Genomic DNA, 16,591 nt, shown 5'->3' on the forward strand with positions numbered 1-16,591 from the left:
ACAAACCAACACGTGGAACTCGAGATGAGTTAATCCTGGGTCTTATGAACTGTGCAGGAAGTTTACGTTTTCGCTAACCGCCGCTGCTAGGAGAAGAACTATATTGCATCACGACGTGCAGTTGCAGTTCCTGTTGTTGCAGCGCACAATTGAGATGTTATCTCGGCTAATTCAATCCAAATACATATGTTCGTATATTCTAAACGAAATTTATGCATTATGTTTTCTATATTCGGATCTTTCAGTTGCAAATAACTACACTTTCTGCTTCACAAGTTTGATACTCAATTACTGTTACCAATAATTAAAACTTTTACAATAGTCTTCAATTCTTATCTATGTATATTGGACAACTTTCACCACATATTTTATAAATTTCGAAAGCTCGTCTTCTTTCCTTTATTCTACATCCTCTTGGGTACTCATTTGAACACTAAATCTATCCAACTACATATATACATTACCCCATTAATTTACTGCAATTTTGAGTACAAATCTATCCTTCTCTAACTATTTTTTCTTGGAACGAATCATTTGCGCATTAGAATAAAAGAAATTGGGAATTTTAATAAATATATTTCTGTTTAGTAAAAATTTTACATTGAGCAATATTTTATTTGTAGTATGAAATAAAAAAAAATGTTACGATCATATAACAATTAAAAAGTGCGCAGTTAAAAATAGAATTGAAAAACACATATGATTCAACAACAACAAATATGCAGTTAAATTTGCAAATTCTTAACTCGCGAAATATTAAGATTAAGCATACAGAGTGGGCCAACTTGAATGGTTGCCGGTTGAGATGTTGCTTATACTTCAATATGAGAGGTATTTAAGGCTCAGCGTTAATGCGCATTTTATTCATTTTAGGTGGCTTTATATTTACTTTATTTTTTTTGTGAAAGTCACTTATCAAATACTGATCCAATTAAAACAATGGATTTGTAATTTTTCAAATGATCAAATATTTTTTTATTTAAAGGTTTTTAAATTATAAAAATTATTGCTCGTTTTATTTTCATAAGTGTACAAATATTATATTAAAGGAACATAAGACTTTTTGTGTTCTTTGGTTTTATAATTTAATTATATTATTTTTATATTGCTGTTTTTTTTTCTAATGTATTAGAAATAATTTTTAAATTATACATTTATATATAAAAATTATATATGCATTACCTACTGCTTTGCATATGCATTAATTACCGCTTTGAACTCGGAAATCGTTTATAAATAAGTGATATATCCAAGACCCAACTATTGATATGCGCTGATGTTTTTTTGTTGTATATAAAATATTTCTTGCATAGTTAGATAATTACCCATTTCATATTGCAAATTCACAAGTGAACATCGCGGTTAAAGAGCAACACATTAAGCTCATACAAAGCAGTCAGTTTACGATTTATCTGATGACTTCCACGTCTTTGCGCGATTTATTACAGAGGACGACATGAAACATGTCCTTATGTTCACATGCATACAAAAACAAAGCAATACGACCGACCAGCACATATTAATGCTAATCTGAAACCGTCCCACGAGCAATTTCCAATATCTCGAAACATCCTAGGCCCGAACTTAACCTTCTTGAAGTACACTTGACTATATAGGTACACACTTCTCCTTTTGCAACACGCAGTCTCTTGGTTTAACAACCTCGCGTGCCACGAATCGCGATTCCCCGACACATGAATGAGGTAAAATTAGAACATCCGTCCAGGAGCGCGAATTTAATTCATTCACCTCGGCCAAGATACTGTAGGTGTCGTGATATCAGCCATTAAATCCTGCATATTTGACTAGGAACTCGGAAGATGCCGCATACTCTGGATAATTAGCGTCCGAATTAAAAATCAGCACTGAATGATTGATAGAAGTATGTATGTATAATAAACGTTATTCAAGCTTAGCTTTATATAGAACTTGCCTCACTCGTTCAAATTGAAATTATTGCTGGTGATCTGAAGTCTGGCGCCATAAAGGCGGTTGAAACAATATCTGGAATTCAAAGGCTAAGTGCACTTTTTTCAAACTGCCTATACAATTGACGAAATTCCCCAAAATTTTATGAGATCTCTACGGCCGTTTATACCAAGCTAGGTAGAAACTTGCGAGGTACGAGCAGTTAGTTATCTGCGAGCATAGGGCTTTGGAGGTCTTCTGGGAGCACATCTGGTCGAACCAGCGAATCCACATGTGGCATTTCGAAACCGAAATTCGGACCCGAAAACAATTTTACCATTCGAGCTCGTTCCCAAAATCTCATTCGAAAACCGTCGATGTGTTTGGCTTTACGTCAATTTCAATCCGGGCAAATAGTTCAAATCAAAACTTGTATAATGAATATTATATGAAATAAATAAATTAAGTAAACTGGCCAAGTTTTCAATTATTTATAGATTCAACGGCATTCTGTGGAATAAAAGCTTTAGCGCCATGAAGTCTAATACATGATCGTTTGTATGAAAGAATACAATCAAAGCTACAGCAAACAACATGGTTTAGTTCTTATGTGTGTATGTAATATTAAAAGCTTTCCAACACTGTAATATGTATGTATTCAAAAAAAGTTATTTCAGCTAAATCTAAAAATTAGCGAAGGAAACAGCGACGGTTCCCAGAAGGGAACGTTGAGTCACACATCTGAGAACCAAACTGGAGTTTAATTATAAACCGATTTTACAAGCTCACATTCCGACATTTGTACAATTAAATGCATTCGATGAAACACGCTAAACTGCACGTTTTATTTTTATCAAAATTTATTTAGAATATCCTCGCACGAAAATCGTTGAAAAAAAGGCGTTGATAAATGTATGTTATGCCGTGCATTTTAAAACAACAAAAAAATTGTATAAACATAATAAAAAGCATCCCAGGTATAGCGTATATTTCAAGAAACGTACCTCATTTATCATTTCACATATCAACGAGGCCTTAAAGCAAACAAAATACACTCCTATTTTGGTACCCCAGATAAGGATCAAACTTGTACCGCATAAAAAAGCTGAAAGTTTATACAATCTAAACGCATTTTTACTATTGCTCATCGCAAGATGATGGGTCGTAAAAATTCGGATCAAAAAAATAAGAAAAAATGCCTCAAAGGTAAACAATTCTCGACACGTGTAGTAATCCTGCGTGAACGCTCGCATTAATTTTTTAAGCCCTTTCGGAATCGAAAGATTATAATAGATGTTTGGATCGTAAAAGTAGGCGGATAAACTTCCTGCTTTGAGATTGGTTTTTGATCATAATTCTGGATTAATGGCAATTTTATACCAGATTGGGGAATTGTTAAAATTTGTGGTTTTAATCCTTTCATGTTATTCATTACATTTAAGCGTCATAAAAGTACGAAACTAATTTATACAATCTAAAGTATTCGAATGAAGTAATCCATTGGAATAATAAAACGGTCATAAAACCCTTCACCGAAAAGACATCGCACCGAAAACGATTAATTAAAAATTATATAAAAATTATATCCCGGTACTAATTAGGGCCGGAAGCCGAATCGGAGCGAATAAGTTAATAAATTAACTATTTAGTTTATTACAAATTGAGAAAACTTTAAACCGGTCTTCAGATGAACAAACATATTTCACCAAAACTCACACGAAAGTGTGTTCCGCTTGGTATCTCCCATGTATTATTACAGATATAAACTGTAAAAAAATAAACTATAATAACAAGTTAGCACACAACAACTATAAATTAGTTGTAAACGTGTTGATAGTAACTTAGTAAATTTTACAGCACACATTTGATGATTTGTGAACGTGTGCATATTTTTTTTCTTCAAATGCAAAAACTTTTTAATATGGTACCGTGTTATGATCAAAGTTAAAGTCATCGATAAATTACTTACGTGTGTAGTAAATTTGACATTCATGTAGCATTTAAATTAAAAAAAACCTAAAGAAATAAAAATATATTTACGACTGATTTATCAGTGGGAATATTTTGAAAGTTTTCCGGTATTATTAAAATACAAATCAGTTATAGTTACAAAACAAAAACAAAATTGAAATATGCATAAGTACAAAGGTACATATTTAAACATGCCCAAAACCGAAAGATAAACATTAGTTGTTATACACAAACATTAGTTTTTATATTGAAATGGCAATGGGTTGATGAAATTTTTTAAAAACAAAAATATAGTGGAGAGAAATTGAAATGGCAATGAGACGGTTACTAAGTTAGAATAAGTAATGGACAGAAGGTGGAAAAAAGAAGTGCACGAATGGCATCCGAGAGAGTTTAAAATGGTGAAAGAAAAGGCAAGAAGGAAATAAGATGGGTGGATTATATTGAAAAGTGAAATGGGTTGTCCAAAACCAGGGCTGTGAAGTCGGAGTCGGAATCGTGGAGTCAGAGCATTTTAAGCGGAGTCGGAGTCGTAAAAAATCAACCGACATCGACACCTTTTTACTAACCTCTTCTTAGCTCGTTATTATTTTTTTTAATTAATAATATTACGATACGTGTCAACTAGAGTCTCTAATATTATTGAAGTTATAAATACTACTAATAAATTTAAATTAATATAATAACTTATTTATAAAAATCATGATTTGAAATACATATCAAATAAAATCGTTAAATTGCGCGTATTTTCATGTTTTGTGGCCAAAAACGATTATTTCCTCCGTCTCTATTCTCATTTACAAGATTTTTATTAGTTTCAACAATTTTATACGTCGGCAAGAAAAGTCGATCTTACCAAAATCGTTCAAGTGAGAGTCGGAGTTAGAGTCGAATCATAAAATAAAGTCGTAGTCGGTAAATTTTGAACCGACTCCACAGCCCTGCCCAAAACAGACAAGAATGAAAGCGTGTTGGAGAGGCCTTCATCCAACAGTACATACATATATGGCGAATGGCTGTAAATGATGATGATCATATTGTAATCTAAAGATATGCTCTATTTCAATTAAAACACATTATAAACTGACTATATTAATTTGAAAACCGTCTATACGCTGAAAATGAAACGAAAATACGCAAGCATCCCTATAAAATGAATAAATTATATACTCACATTAATTTTTCAATTAAAAATAAAAGCTCTTATTCCAAACAGCAGACAACAAAATACACACACAAAAAAATACACTTCACAATTTTTATCAATGAATTATTGAAAGTTTCAAAATTTCGCGCGCGATAATTTGTTTGACGCGGGCAAGAACTTTTCTAATGTGAAAAGTTTGTGGTTTTCCCGGGAATTTTTCCGCGACGAAAAACACGTCCCGACCCGACGACTACCAAAGCCAATCTGAGTGCAGGGATTTGCGCTTTGGAAGCTTTTGCGTCGCGCGACCCATACACGCTCAACATCACTCGAAATAACTACGCATTTACGCGCGCACTATACACACTACCGTACTACGATGCATACGATCCAAACTCGAAAATACACTCGTCAAGCGAAACGGTAGCTATCATTAGATATGTGTTTCGATAAATGATTTCCTGACGAGTTCACTATTTCCAAAGTGACATGTGAATACGAGTGAAAAGTGTCAATCGGTTCGCATTCACGCCTATTCATCTCACATAGAAGCAAATTTTAAAAATATTGTATGTGAATTTACATACATACATCCGTGTATACAGTGGTGTGTGCTAAATAAAAAGAACCAGATCGGTGTTTAATTTTCACGACCCCCCACCCCCGCTTTTTTCCTTACTATAAAAAAAAGTTGAATCCTAAAATCGGTAGTTAAAAATTTATAAAAAAAATCAAATAATCATTACTTAAATTCTTGCTTGTTAAAATTATGATTTTTTTTTTAATTTTATAAAAACTTCCATAATGCATCCTCTTCAACATCTTTGATTTTGCAAAACCCGTGTTTGTGTGTCAATAGCAACATTTCCTTTTAGCAATGCTAAAACCATGTATAATTCATATGTATGTATGTATGTCAAAAAACTATCAAATTTTAACGTGTGAATTTATAAATGACTATTCATTTAAGCCGAGTTCCCTCATTTTAACTATCCCCAAGTGCGTATGGTCAATAATTCAAAGAATGTTTTCTTTCGAAGTTTTTGGTGGTTTTAGATTCAGTGGCGTGTATATTTTTTGTCTAGATATAGACAAAAAATATTTTTAATTTTTAAATTATAAAAATCTGTCTTGAAGTGATGAGTAAAATTTTTATTTTTTGTGCTAACAGAAATATCCTAGTTAGCCGACCTTTCTTAATAACATCTCGCTTGTCTTTCAAACTTAATCTTCTGAATGATTTGTAGAACAACCGATTGAGAATGCGACATTCTGCTTCGTACTGATTTGTTATGAGGGAATCGTTTCGTGAACCGAGTCCCTTGCCATATTTTTACTCAAAAAGTTCTACCATAAAAATCCACTACCACTAACCACTACTTCAGTTAGGGCAGATTCCGGTTTCTGAACTTCGCTAATACAGGTGAACAACATCAATATGGATAATTATTTGAATTTATTGTGATTGAATTGTTAATATTTCTAAAATTTAGGTAGAAGATTTTAGGGGACTAGCCTAGTCCCTCTAATCCAATCGGTACGTTGCAGAAGGGTAAGGAAGGATAAAGTTCTTCATCAAAATAAGAGGATTTAAATTTTTCACCATATTACAAGGACCGACAAGTACAACAGATATCACATAATCGTTTACAGTCATTCACCATCCACTATTGGATGAAAGCCTATTTAACACCCTTCCATTCCTGTGTTGAGCAACTCTCATACACTCGACACATTTTTTCTGATTTCATCCATCCATCTTCCCCGCAGCCTTCGCTTGCACCCTTTTACATTCTCTTGGGTACCATTCGAGCACTTCTTTCAACTACCATCTTTATTTAAGATACATGACCTGCCCATTTACATTTGGATCTCTTCAATCTCTCCATTATATAATTTACGCTTGTCATACTTCTCACCAACATATTCCGTTACTTATCTTCCATAGTGATGTCGATCATACAGCGTTCCACACTTCTTTGTGCATTTAATTTTTTATAGCATTTTGGCATACAATGTCAAATTTTCACATCCATACGTCTTTACATTCTTTTGGGTATTTCGAGCATACAGCTTTCCATACTTTTATGACTGTTCAATGGCCAAGTTTTGCATGCAATATGTCAACACTGGGAAAACACTGATCGAAGATTTTTTGAAACATTGAAACATTGTAACATCAAATGTTTCAATGTTTCTACGTGCAAGGTGGTATTTTAGATTTGAAAGTGGCGTTGATTCATTCAAATGGACTCCATCCTAATTTCACTAATTAATAATGGAAAATGAACGATAATAGGGCACTGGGTAGAAGAAGGGTCTTTGGCTCAAAAGCTTTTATTTTTTTGATTTGGGTTATGATTTTTTCTTTCAAAAATGCGGTTGATAAATTAAAATCAAACGGCGGATCACTTACTTTATGTTCACATTCTCATTAAGAAATATATGATGTACATATTTCCAATAAGATTTCATACCGAATAAATTATTTACTAAATTTATTAGTTACATGCATTTCTGCGTTCTCTTGCAAGCCATCAGATTTTTTTGTGTCCATTTTTCGTTTCATTTTCTATGTACATATGTATACAAACTCTTCATAGTCATTCCAACCATTTTAATCGGTCTTCGAAGTCCTCTACTGATGTGTTTGTTTTTATATTTGCAATTGATAGCATTGCGAATAATATCGATCAATCGACCCAAAAGTTCCTATATAAATAAGTAAAAAAATGTCGTGATATCGATAGTGTATTAGGGGCTTCGGTTGCAACAAAACACGTGCGCTTTGTTTACGACCAACCCCCACCCTGATGCTGCGGTGCATAATTGATGCCTTGCAGCGAATTCGGTAGCGAGCGTGCGCCAAGAAGTCGTTGACAACTCGATGCACTTTTGACGTGCATCATCACAAAAAATAAAAATAAATTACAAGACGTTATTTCGTTGCGCGACCGTTTTCGTAATTGAAACAGCACGCATTTTCACACGTACGAATACCGTTTTTACTGGAAACGCATATTGTGCCGGTATTCACAACTTCGAGACCAGGTTTTGAAAGCGAGACTTAACCGGTTGGTACTGATCATTTCTGACGTTCGCATTAAGTTTTGAATTACATATGTCTGTTTGCGAGGAGAATTTTTTTTTAATTTGATACGGTTACATGGTAAATTTCGATGAGATCTTATTCAGGAAGATAAGTACTTCTTGCAATACTCGAATGTATGAGTATAAACTTGTGTATTTAAAAAAAACATAATCACGATAAGTACTCATGAGGATGTTGAAAATATCAGATCTTGTCAAAAATGACAGGAAGTGGCTTGGGGCGATGCTACTTCAACGAAATGTATTTTTCTACCTTCTTAACCCTTTTTGTCATTCCTTTTATGTACTTACATGCTCAATATGTATGTATTTAAATAATAAAATACACGGAATTAGAAACGAACAATAGATTTTGAGCTTTTGCTATTGTTATACATTGTTGTTAAAAATAAAATAGCGAGCTATTCTATTGCTATACTTTTGTTATACACGTTATAGATTACGAGCTATACTTGATTATTATTAAGATTTTGAATTATATAATTAAAAGTCCTTATTTATTAACCAAGATCCTATTCCAATTTCCAATCAGATCCCTTCCAATTTCCTATTCCAATTTCACATGTTCTACCAACTATTCCTGTATGTAATTCATTTTTATATAGATCTTGCTCTTCTTCTAGCAATATTCCTTACATTGATCTATTTTGTTGTTCCTTTTCTTGCTTTCAATTTATATTATTTGATCATCATTCTTAGTATCACATATCTACCACTATTCAATGCTTTTCTTCTTTGTTTTTATTCTATTTCGTCGTTGAAATTTTGTGTTAAAAACTTCTTTGGTATCGACGTTGTGTTATTTACATATATTTTAATGCTCTTTGTTTCTTTTTTTTAAATAAAAATAAATTTATATTAAAAAAACACTGAATTCAACTCTGATGAGCTTTGACTTAATTGTTACTATTAAAAAATTTTCATATTAAAAAATAACTTTCTCCTCCTCTTCTAGACACGTGACCCTTTGAGTCGAAGAAAGTTGAAACGTTGAGTTGATGCCTTTAATTTATTTGATAATGTCTTCAATATTGTAATACTATATGATTAACGATTATATCTACATGCTAATATTGTATGCTTTCACAAGAGGTATAATTTATGTTAAGACTTGATACAAAAGCTGCACGATGATAGTGGAATATCTTAGCAAAAGCTTATAGGGTGTGACGTTGATTTAGCGAACTGTTCACAGGATGCACAATTACCATTGCACGTTGCTGATTTACGGTATGAATTAAACCTTTAATGCTAGGGGTCGACCTGGGGCGAGACGGTGCTGAGTTATGAAGCTCATCATCGTCGCTAATTAAAATGAACAATTCAAAAAGGGACACTTCAAGAGCTTCTTCTCCTTCGTGCACCAAAGTATGTAAATAAAAAGCTCACCGAAAGCGCAAAATAACCGTCAGACAGAAAAAGAAGCGAGAAACACGTCCAGGTCGAACACCCGAAAGATTCAAATTCAGATTATGACAGAAGCCAATGAAAGACGTTGAATATGATAGGTACATATTCGTTTCATATGCGCATGCTAGTATATGGTATTAGAGAACAACGAAATCGTTCTAACAGAGTGCTTGAAGTAATGAAATATGAATACTGTTTCAGGAGCGTGGAAGTGTTTATATTGAACGGTGCATAATCGTAAAATATAATATCAATGCTCAATCGTTGATTGATTTCTTCTTCTCAAAGTGGTTCACTTGCTTTCAAGCGGTGCCTCTTCTCATTTGAAGAAGTATTTTCATGTATATATTTTTAATTATTAATGAAAAATAGTTTTAGAGAAGTATTGCAAAACGAAATCGAAGAAAAAAACAAACTGGCAAACCTTCTTCCTTCATCACTCGTTATCTTCTCAATGCAACAAATTCTGACAGATTTGAAGCTGTTTACTTTTCTTAATTTTCTAGTCAACAGAATGCAGTCTGTAGTTTTTTCAAACTAAACAACTATTAAATGTCTTGATCAATGGTAAAAAGAACAAGACATATAAAGACTTTTTTAAAGATGCCTTCTTAAAAATTTTGAGATGAAGAGAATGATTGATATGACAAATCTTAGTGTTCCTCCTGTGAAAAATCTTCATTTGTAGTTTATCAGAGTTTGGATAGGTAAATCTCGAGCTTATGTAGATAGAAAATACAATATCTTACATAGTTACGCTGACCATACGTTATTTATTTAAGAGGACAGTCACTTTTATTTCACTTCTCTGTCCTTTTGATTTATTTATTTTCTAAAATTATCCTTTTGTTTTTTATTTTACTATTTCACAGATAAAAAAATTCCTTTCAAAAACAATTTAAAAATCGATGAATTTTCCTTATGTCTAATGCCCCAATTTAACGATTATTTTCGTTAGTGAACAATATGTGGATCAATAAAAAATCCAATTAAAATCATACATTTACACCAACTTCGAAATGAGCTGTCTATATTTTTTTGATTTTTTAAAGCATGAACCTGTGTTATTAAAAAAGTTCATTCTTGCGAGAAATATCAAAATTGTATATGATTGCTGACATATTTTATTTTTGAGTATTATTAAATAATTAAAAATTGGATTGTAAATTTTTATTATTATTTTTTAAATTGTTGTACTTTTGTGTGTTTTGTTTTATTTTTATATAATTTTGCTGAAATATGGAATTATTAGCATATTTATTATTTATTGTCTTTTGAATTTTAATAATGTGTAATAAATATGATTCTTTAAAATCCAAAATTTGTATGCTAATATATAATAAATGTTATAAACTTATAATTCATTTTAAGTTATAAAACAATTTTTATACGTCCTACGATCACTGTATATAAATACATACATATGTATAGTTTAATTGATAAATTTAGAAATTGAAGCTTTAAACAACTGGAAGCTTAGACATGTCGGAACAAATCAACGCAAAGATTGATAATATTCTAAACTGGAATACGGATTACGGTTACGAATATGAACCGCTGATTTATTACACAATATAACAAAAACATAATTCGAGATCCATAGGCATTTTAAGCTCACGTCTAAAAGTGATCCAAAAAAGAGCATTGTGGAGTGGAGCGAAGCAAAGTTTAATAATGCGCTCAGAGCTTAGACAAAATCTCCAAGGAGATAAATCGTTCCGACTTCCTCTTCCTGGAACCGAATTCAGAAGTGCGACAGACGACAATCGGTCGACGACCGTGTGCGCATTGTCTTTATTTTTTAAAAAGCGATCAAATCGAGAAAAGCCGGATGTAACGGATACTAGGAATGTGTACCGGCTAAGATCTGATATCCACAGGAAGAGCACCGTATTAATAGCCGATATTCGTGTGCTTGTAGCTTTTTTCTGCGGCGAACCCATCATACATCATGCTTGTGCTACACAACACACGGGGCGAGACTCTTCTCTTTTTCTCGTCTCGGATTTTTCCCTTTGAAATCTCTGCTGCTGCATCTGTTCTTCCCGTGTCCGCATTAATAATTGAAGAAATGTGTCATCTTTTTATTGTCGTCGCGTAAAACCACCCCCTTATGAGTGCAGCTCATTTTTAACCCACGACTAAATTTAACATGGTAATGTGTGTATAATTGTATAGTACAAGAACAAATAGACAAAAGTATAATTATATAACCGTAGACTTAACTTCACATATGTATATACATACATATATGAAATAATACGTATGCTACTTCAATACCCAGGACGATGATTTTAACATAATATGTATGACTTATATAAGTAGGTCAGTATTTTTCTACAATAAATGGATTTATCATTTGGACCCGAATATTTTATATTTGAACTTTTCGTGCAGGTTAGTTAAACTAATAATTAGTAGTCACCGGAGCCTGAGGGGGCCGTGTATTGTTCAAAGGTTGTAAATGCATTGTTAAAGGTTTGCCGAACAATGGATAGCACTGTGACTATCCTACCTCTAATAATTAGTTCAACTAATAAAGGTTCGTTTATATTACTCAGTATTATGCGTCAACAGCTCGGCATAACACTGCACGGAAAAGGCTATTTCTATTCATACTATACAGCATCGCTTGTTTTCGGCACGTTGATGTTTGTTTTGGACAAGTGCAAGGCAAAATCGGCTTATATATATGTACATACACTACATAGCATGACGATATGCTACAATGTTGCTTGCGTCGTATCATTGAGTAAATTTTGTCACAATATGACGTTTCTAATTGTAATATGCACATGGCAGTACTTTCGTTATTACGGGTGCACTCGCCACTATGACGTCACGTCATGTTGATACGTTTCGGTGACATGTACTGCTGTATAATATGAATACATAGATCGTGACTGCTATTTACTTTTAAACAGGGGACTAGGTTATGGACAGAAAAAATAATTTTAATTTTTGAGTAATAATAATATGTTTTGAAGTGTTTAGTATACTGTTTTTATTTTTGTGCTAACCTTGCCATATTTGCACTTAGGAAGTTCTGTGTGAATATGTGCTATTTTAACAAAAAAAAATAGTTCAGAATGATGTTTGATAGACACAAATCAGAATATTCTTTAGTAAAAATTCCATAAATACTTGAAGAGATAAGTAAATTTAAAAATGTTATGTCTTCGACGGAACATGACAATTCGCCAGTACCGCAAAGGAAACAGAATTGAGACGGTGAGTCCGTACAAGCGAACGACGCACCGGACCATACCATAACAATCCACTACCACTACCTCAAGTAGGGCCGATAACGGTTTCTGAACTTCGCTAATCCGAGTGAACAATATCAACATGGACAACGATTTGAATTTATTGTAATTGAATTATTGATATTTTTGAATTTTAGGTAAGAGATTTTAGGGGACTAGCCTAGGCCCTCTAGTCCAATGACTGCACGTCACCGCTAAGCATACCGAAGTCTAAAGATACATACAAGATTTTAAACATTTTATACATAAACGATTTTCTATCGTGATTTTTTACCGCATAGCAACAATAACAATACCCATAAATTTCGCGAGGACATCCTCTCGCCATTTTATAAATTCAAACAAGACCCCAAACCCTTAAAATCGAAATTCATAAAGCGGCGCGCGTTACATCCGAGTTTTCCTGCATATTATAATATTATTATATGACCGTATCCTGTTGCTTTGATCTCTTCTTCACTACACAGCAGATACATACTACATAATACCCAAATGCGCCGCGGACACGACAAAACATCCGAATATATGTACACACATAGGTACCCATTCGTATTTGATAAAACGATCGCATTGTATGCTTAGGAAATTTATGTATGTCTACATACACACGACTCGGACACGCTCTACGAATGGACAATGAGCCAATGTGAAGGACAAAAATTTATAATACAAGTATTATTACATATCGAGTAAAGTAGCTATTGAAGGAGTCCATTGTGCGTGAATCACAAAGGACGTTAAATTCGTCGATTGTTGGGAAAATAAAAATCGATTGCATCCGATGCGATCGATGCGCATATTTCTGGGAAACGGATCCTTCGATACGATCTTTACAATTATACGCAGATAATGGAAACCGCAGAGTCGGCATTGTGCTGAAATGGATATGTAATCTTGTCGTATGCGGTCTACCGATGCTTATCACCTTGGCAATTATAATATTTCGGTTTGCCACCGGGTTAGTTCAACTGGTAGTGCTTATTTATATACTGAATGATTGAATCTTTGAAATTGAAAATTGAATATGATTTCCTTGGACGAGACAGACTTTTAGCAGACCTATTCCTCACTTCTTGGAAGCGATTCATCTTTGATTTTTTTGATTTTTAAATGCTTTTTATTATTACGATATTATGTTCACAATACATCTTATATCTATTTTAATAGCTACTGATCTACTGATCATTTTCTATTTTACAATTTAATTTAATTTGGTTAGTAATCACAGTATTATATTATTGTAATGTTAATCTAAAGCATAATAGGAAAAAGAGCTCAAAAACCTATTATGCGATTCATCTTTGAAAATTTGTCCATATATCGAAAGATTTTGTTTCAGAACTCACTCGGTGTTTCAAATAGACTATTTTTTGCATTTTCTTGAATGAACATACTGCTTATTGGCTCATTATGCTGATTGTCATCCTTTATCCGCAATTCTGATTTTTCTGATCTGACCTACATATACATATATTCCTGTAGATCTAATAAGTGCAGATTGAAGACACAATAAGCACGATATAAAAAAAACTTGGACATTGAACTCCAGAATGCTGCATAAGCTCCAGTGCACTCAAAGGAGTATTGAACGCTGTATGCTTGGCATAACGAGGAGAGATATAAAACGGAATACGTGGGCTGAAAGTATGACAAAGTTGGTTTTTGATGTATTAACTTTATTAGTTGAATTATGATAAAGTTGATGAGAATAAAAATATTGAAATGGCAATAGGTGGGTCACGTAACTAGAAGAAAGGACGATAAAGAAGTCCTCAAATGGTATCCAAGAGAATGTAAGATGGTGCAAAGAAGGCTACGGGAGAGATGGGTGGATAAAATCAGAAAAATGTGTGGGATGAGATGGATGATAGTTGCCCAAAACAGAGACTTCATTCAGCAGTATATGGCGAATAGATGTAAATGATGATGTTGATGAAGAAACGATAAATTGCGTATTTTAGCTCTCATTGAAACAGAATCTGTTCAAAGGTTACTTAATTCCTTTCTTCACATTATGATAAAAAGTGCTTTACTCAAGTGAGTAGTGCAAATCCTGGTAGCGTCTTAAAAATCGTGTAATTTTATATGCTCAACATGTGATACAATTTTTTTGACGATAGATAGGTATGAGGGGGAGTTTCTAGAAGAAAGCAGATGTATCTATCCAACGTAAACACCGATAAACCCCTGGTGGTTGGACCCGATCCTTGTTTGCACAAAGCTGTAGATATAACACGTGATTTTCTTGGGTATGCGATGCTCCCTCGAGGGTGTGCCGCGTGTACATAGGTGGTAGAAGCACGCACTTTTGGTCTAAATTTAAACTTGAGGATAGGGGGATACCTTAATTTATATCTCGACTTGCATTATTATGAGGCGGGAGAAGCGAGGAAGGTGTTGGCAATTGCCCTATAAGGGAGTAACCGCGAGGGCAACCTGGTGCAGTTTATCATGCCAAAGTAAACTTTGGGCGCAGTTTCATTAGATTTTCTGGTATGACTACGTTGTAACTCTTCTCTAGGAATTACAACTAGATAGAAATATTAGGTATAAATTATTCTTTAAATTGTGTTGGTCAATTTATTTTAAGTAAGCTTTAGTTGTCTATTGGGAATTTTTGTTTATTAGAGAGCCTTCAAGGCAATGACTTTTATATATGTAATTGATACAACTACACAGGCGGATCAATTATATTTGTACAATATGTATGTATGTGCTTAAGAAACTTTAAGATTAGGATGATGTCATTATCATGATGTCAGTTCGTTATGAGATAGTAGAATCTCTTTTTATGGTGATGTATTGAAACATTGTGATCAAAAATATACACAGCATTCTCAACGATTACGGTTTACAAAAATACCGTCATCTATCAATATCGGTTTTGCCGATAATACTGGTATTAATTTATTAAGCGTAGAAATTGGAAAGTATCTAAATAAATAATCTTATTAAATATTTATGTTTTGATTTTTCGCTCAGTGCATTTATACATATTTTTTACATTTATACATATTTTTATAAAAACATTAAACCGATTAAAATTTACATAATCATGCAGTTAAAAAACATTCCCAAAAAATTAAAATACACAGATGTTTTTTATTTTATTTTATTTTTATTTTACATATATACCAGGAAGGCCTTACAGGTAAATCCCAATGCGCCTTCCTGGCCAATTACAAATACAAATGCAGCATTTTTTTTATTATAAGTCGTTGAATTGCGAGACACTGAAAAAACTCGCAAATTAACGAGACATCTATGAATTGTACATAAATTTTTATTGTACATCCATCAAATTTCAAATAGTGGTGACATAGTAGGTAGGAAGGATTTTTAGCCAATTTTTTTTTCCGGGAACCGTTTCAACAATGAAATCAGAGAAAATTGGCAAACTCTGATAGGAAACGATCAACCTGGAGTCACAAATCCAGGTCTGACCAACAGCATACTCTGAAAAATTCATTTTCATTCAGGGATAGAACCCGGCACCTTCTTGACGGTAAGCAGAAGCTTAACGTCCGAGCTATGCTATGCTATATTATTTAATAAAAAAAAAAAACATTTAAGACCACGATCCACCCCTTAGCAGGGGCGTGTTTTATTCAAAATAAAACAATTTATCAACCCTTGCTTAAGATCAATATCATATTTCGAGGCTTATTCTAGACTTTAAGGGTACTAGGACCACACTCAATATCTCTTAGCTAATTTATATTTATACGACAAGGTTATGTGCTCATAAGGTTAACACCCTAGAGACCGGAAGAAAGGC

At 33.2% G+C, this 16,591-nt stretch overlaps 1 protein-coding gene across 2 annotated transcripts in view; it reads right to left on the reverse strand.

Moving 5' to 3' along the window:
- Window positions 1-16,591, reverse strand: part of LOC143914380 (fibroblast growth factor receptor homolog 1-like) — a 105,523-nt gene that overhangs the window by 23,954 nt on the left and 64,978 nt on the right. The window contains exon 1 of one of the 2 annotated variants that reach the window (XM_077434578.1): window positions 5,054-5,296. The exons of the other annotated variant lie outside the window; for it this stretch is intronic. The gene's annotated coding sequence lies outside the window, so the exon portion shown is untranslated. Of the gene's footprint in view, window positions 1-5,053; window positions 5,297-16,591 lie in introns of those variants that run through there. 2 annotated transcript variants of the gene reach the window in all.

The sequence above is a fragment of the Arctopsyche grandis genome, chromosome 7 (genome assembly GCF_051622035.1).
Source record: "Arctopsyche grandis isolate Sample6627 chromosome 7, ASM5162203v2, whole genome shotgun sequence".
Taxonomy (NCBI): Eukaryota; Metazoa; Arthropoda; class Insecta; order Trichoptera; family Hydropsychidae; genus Arctopsyche; species Arctopsyche grandis.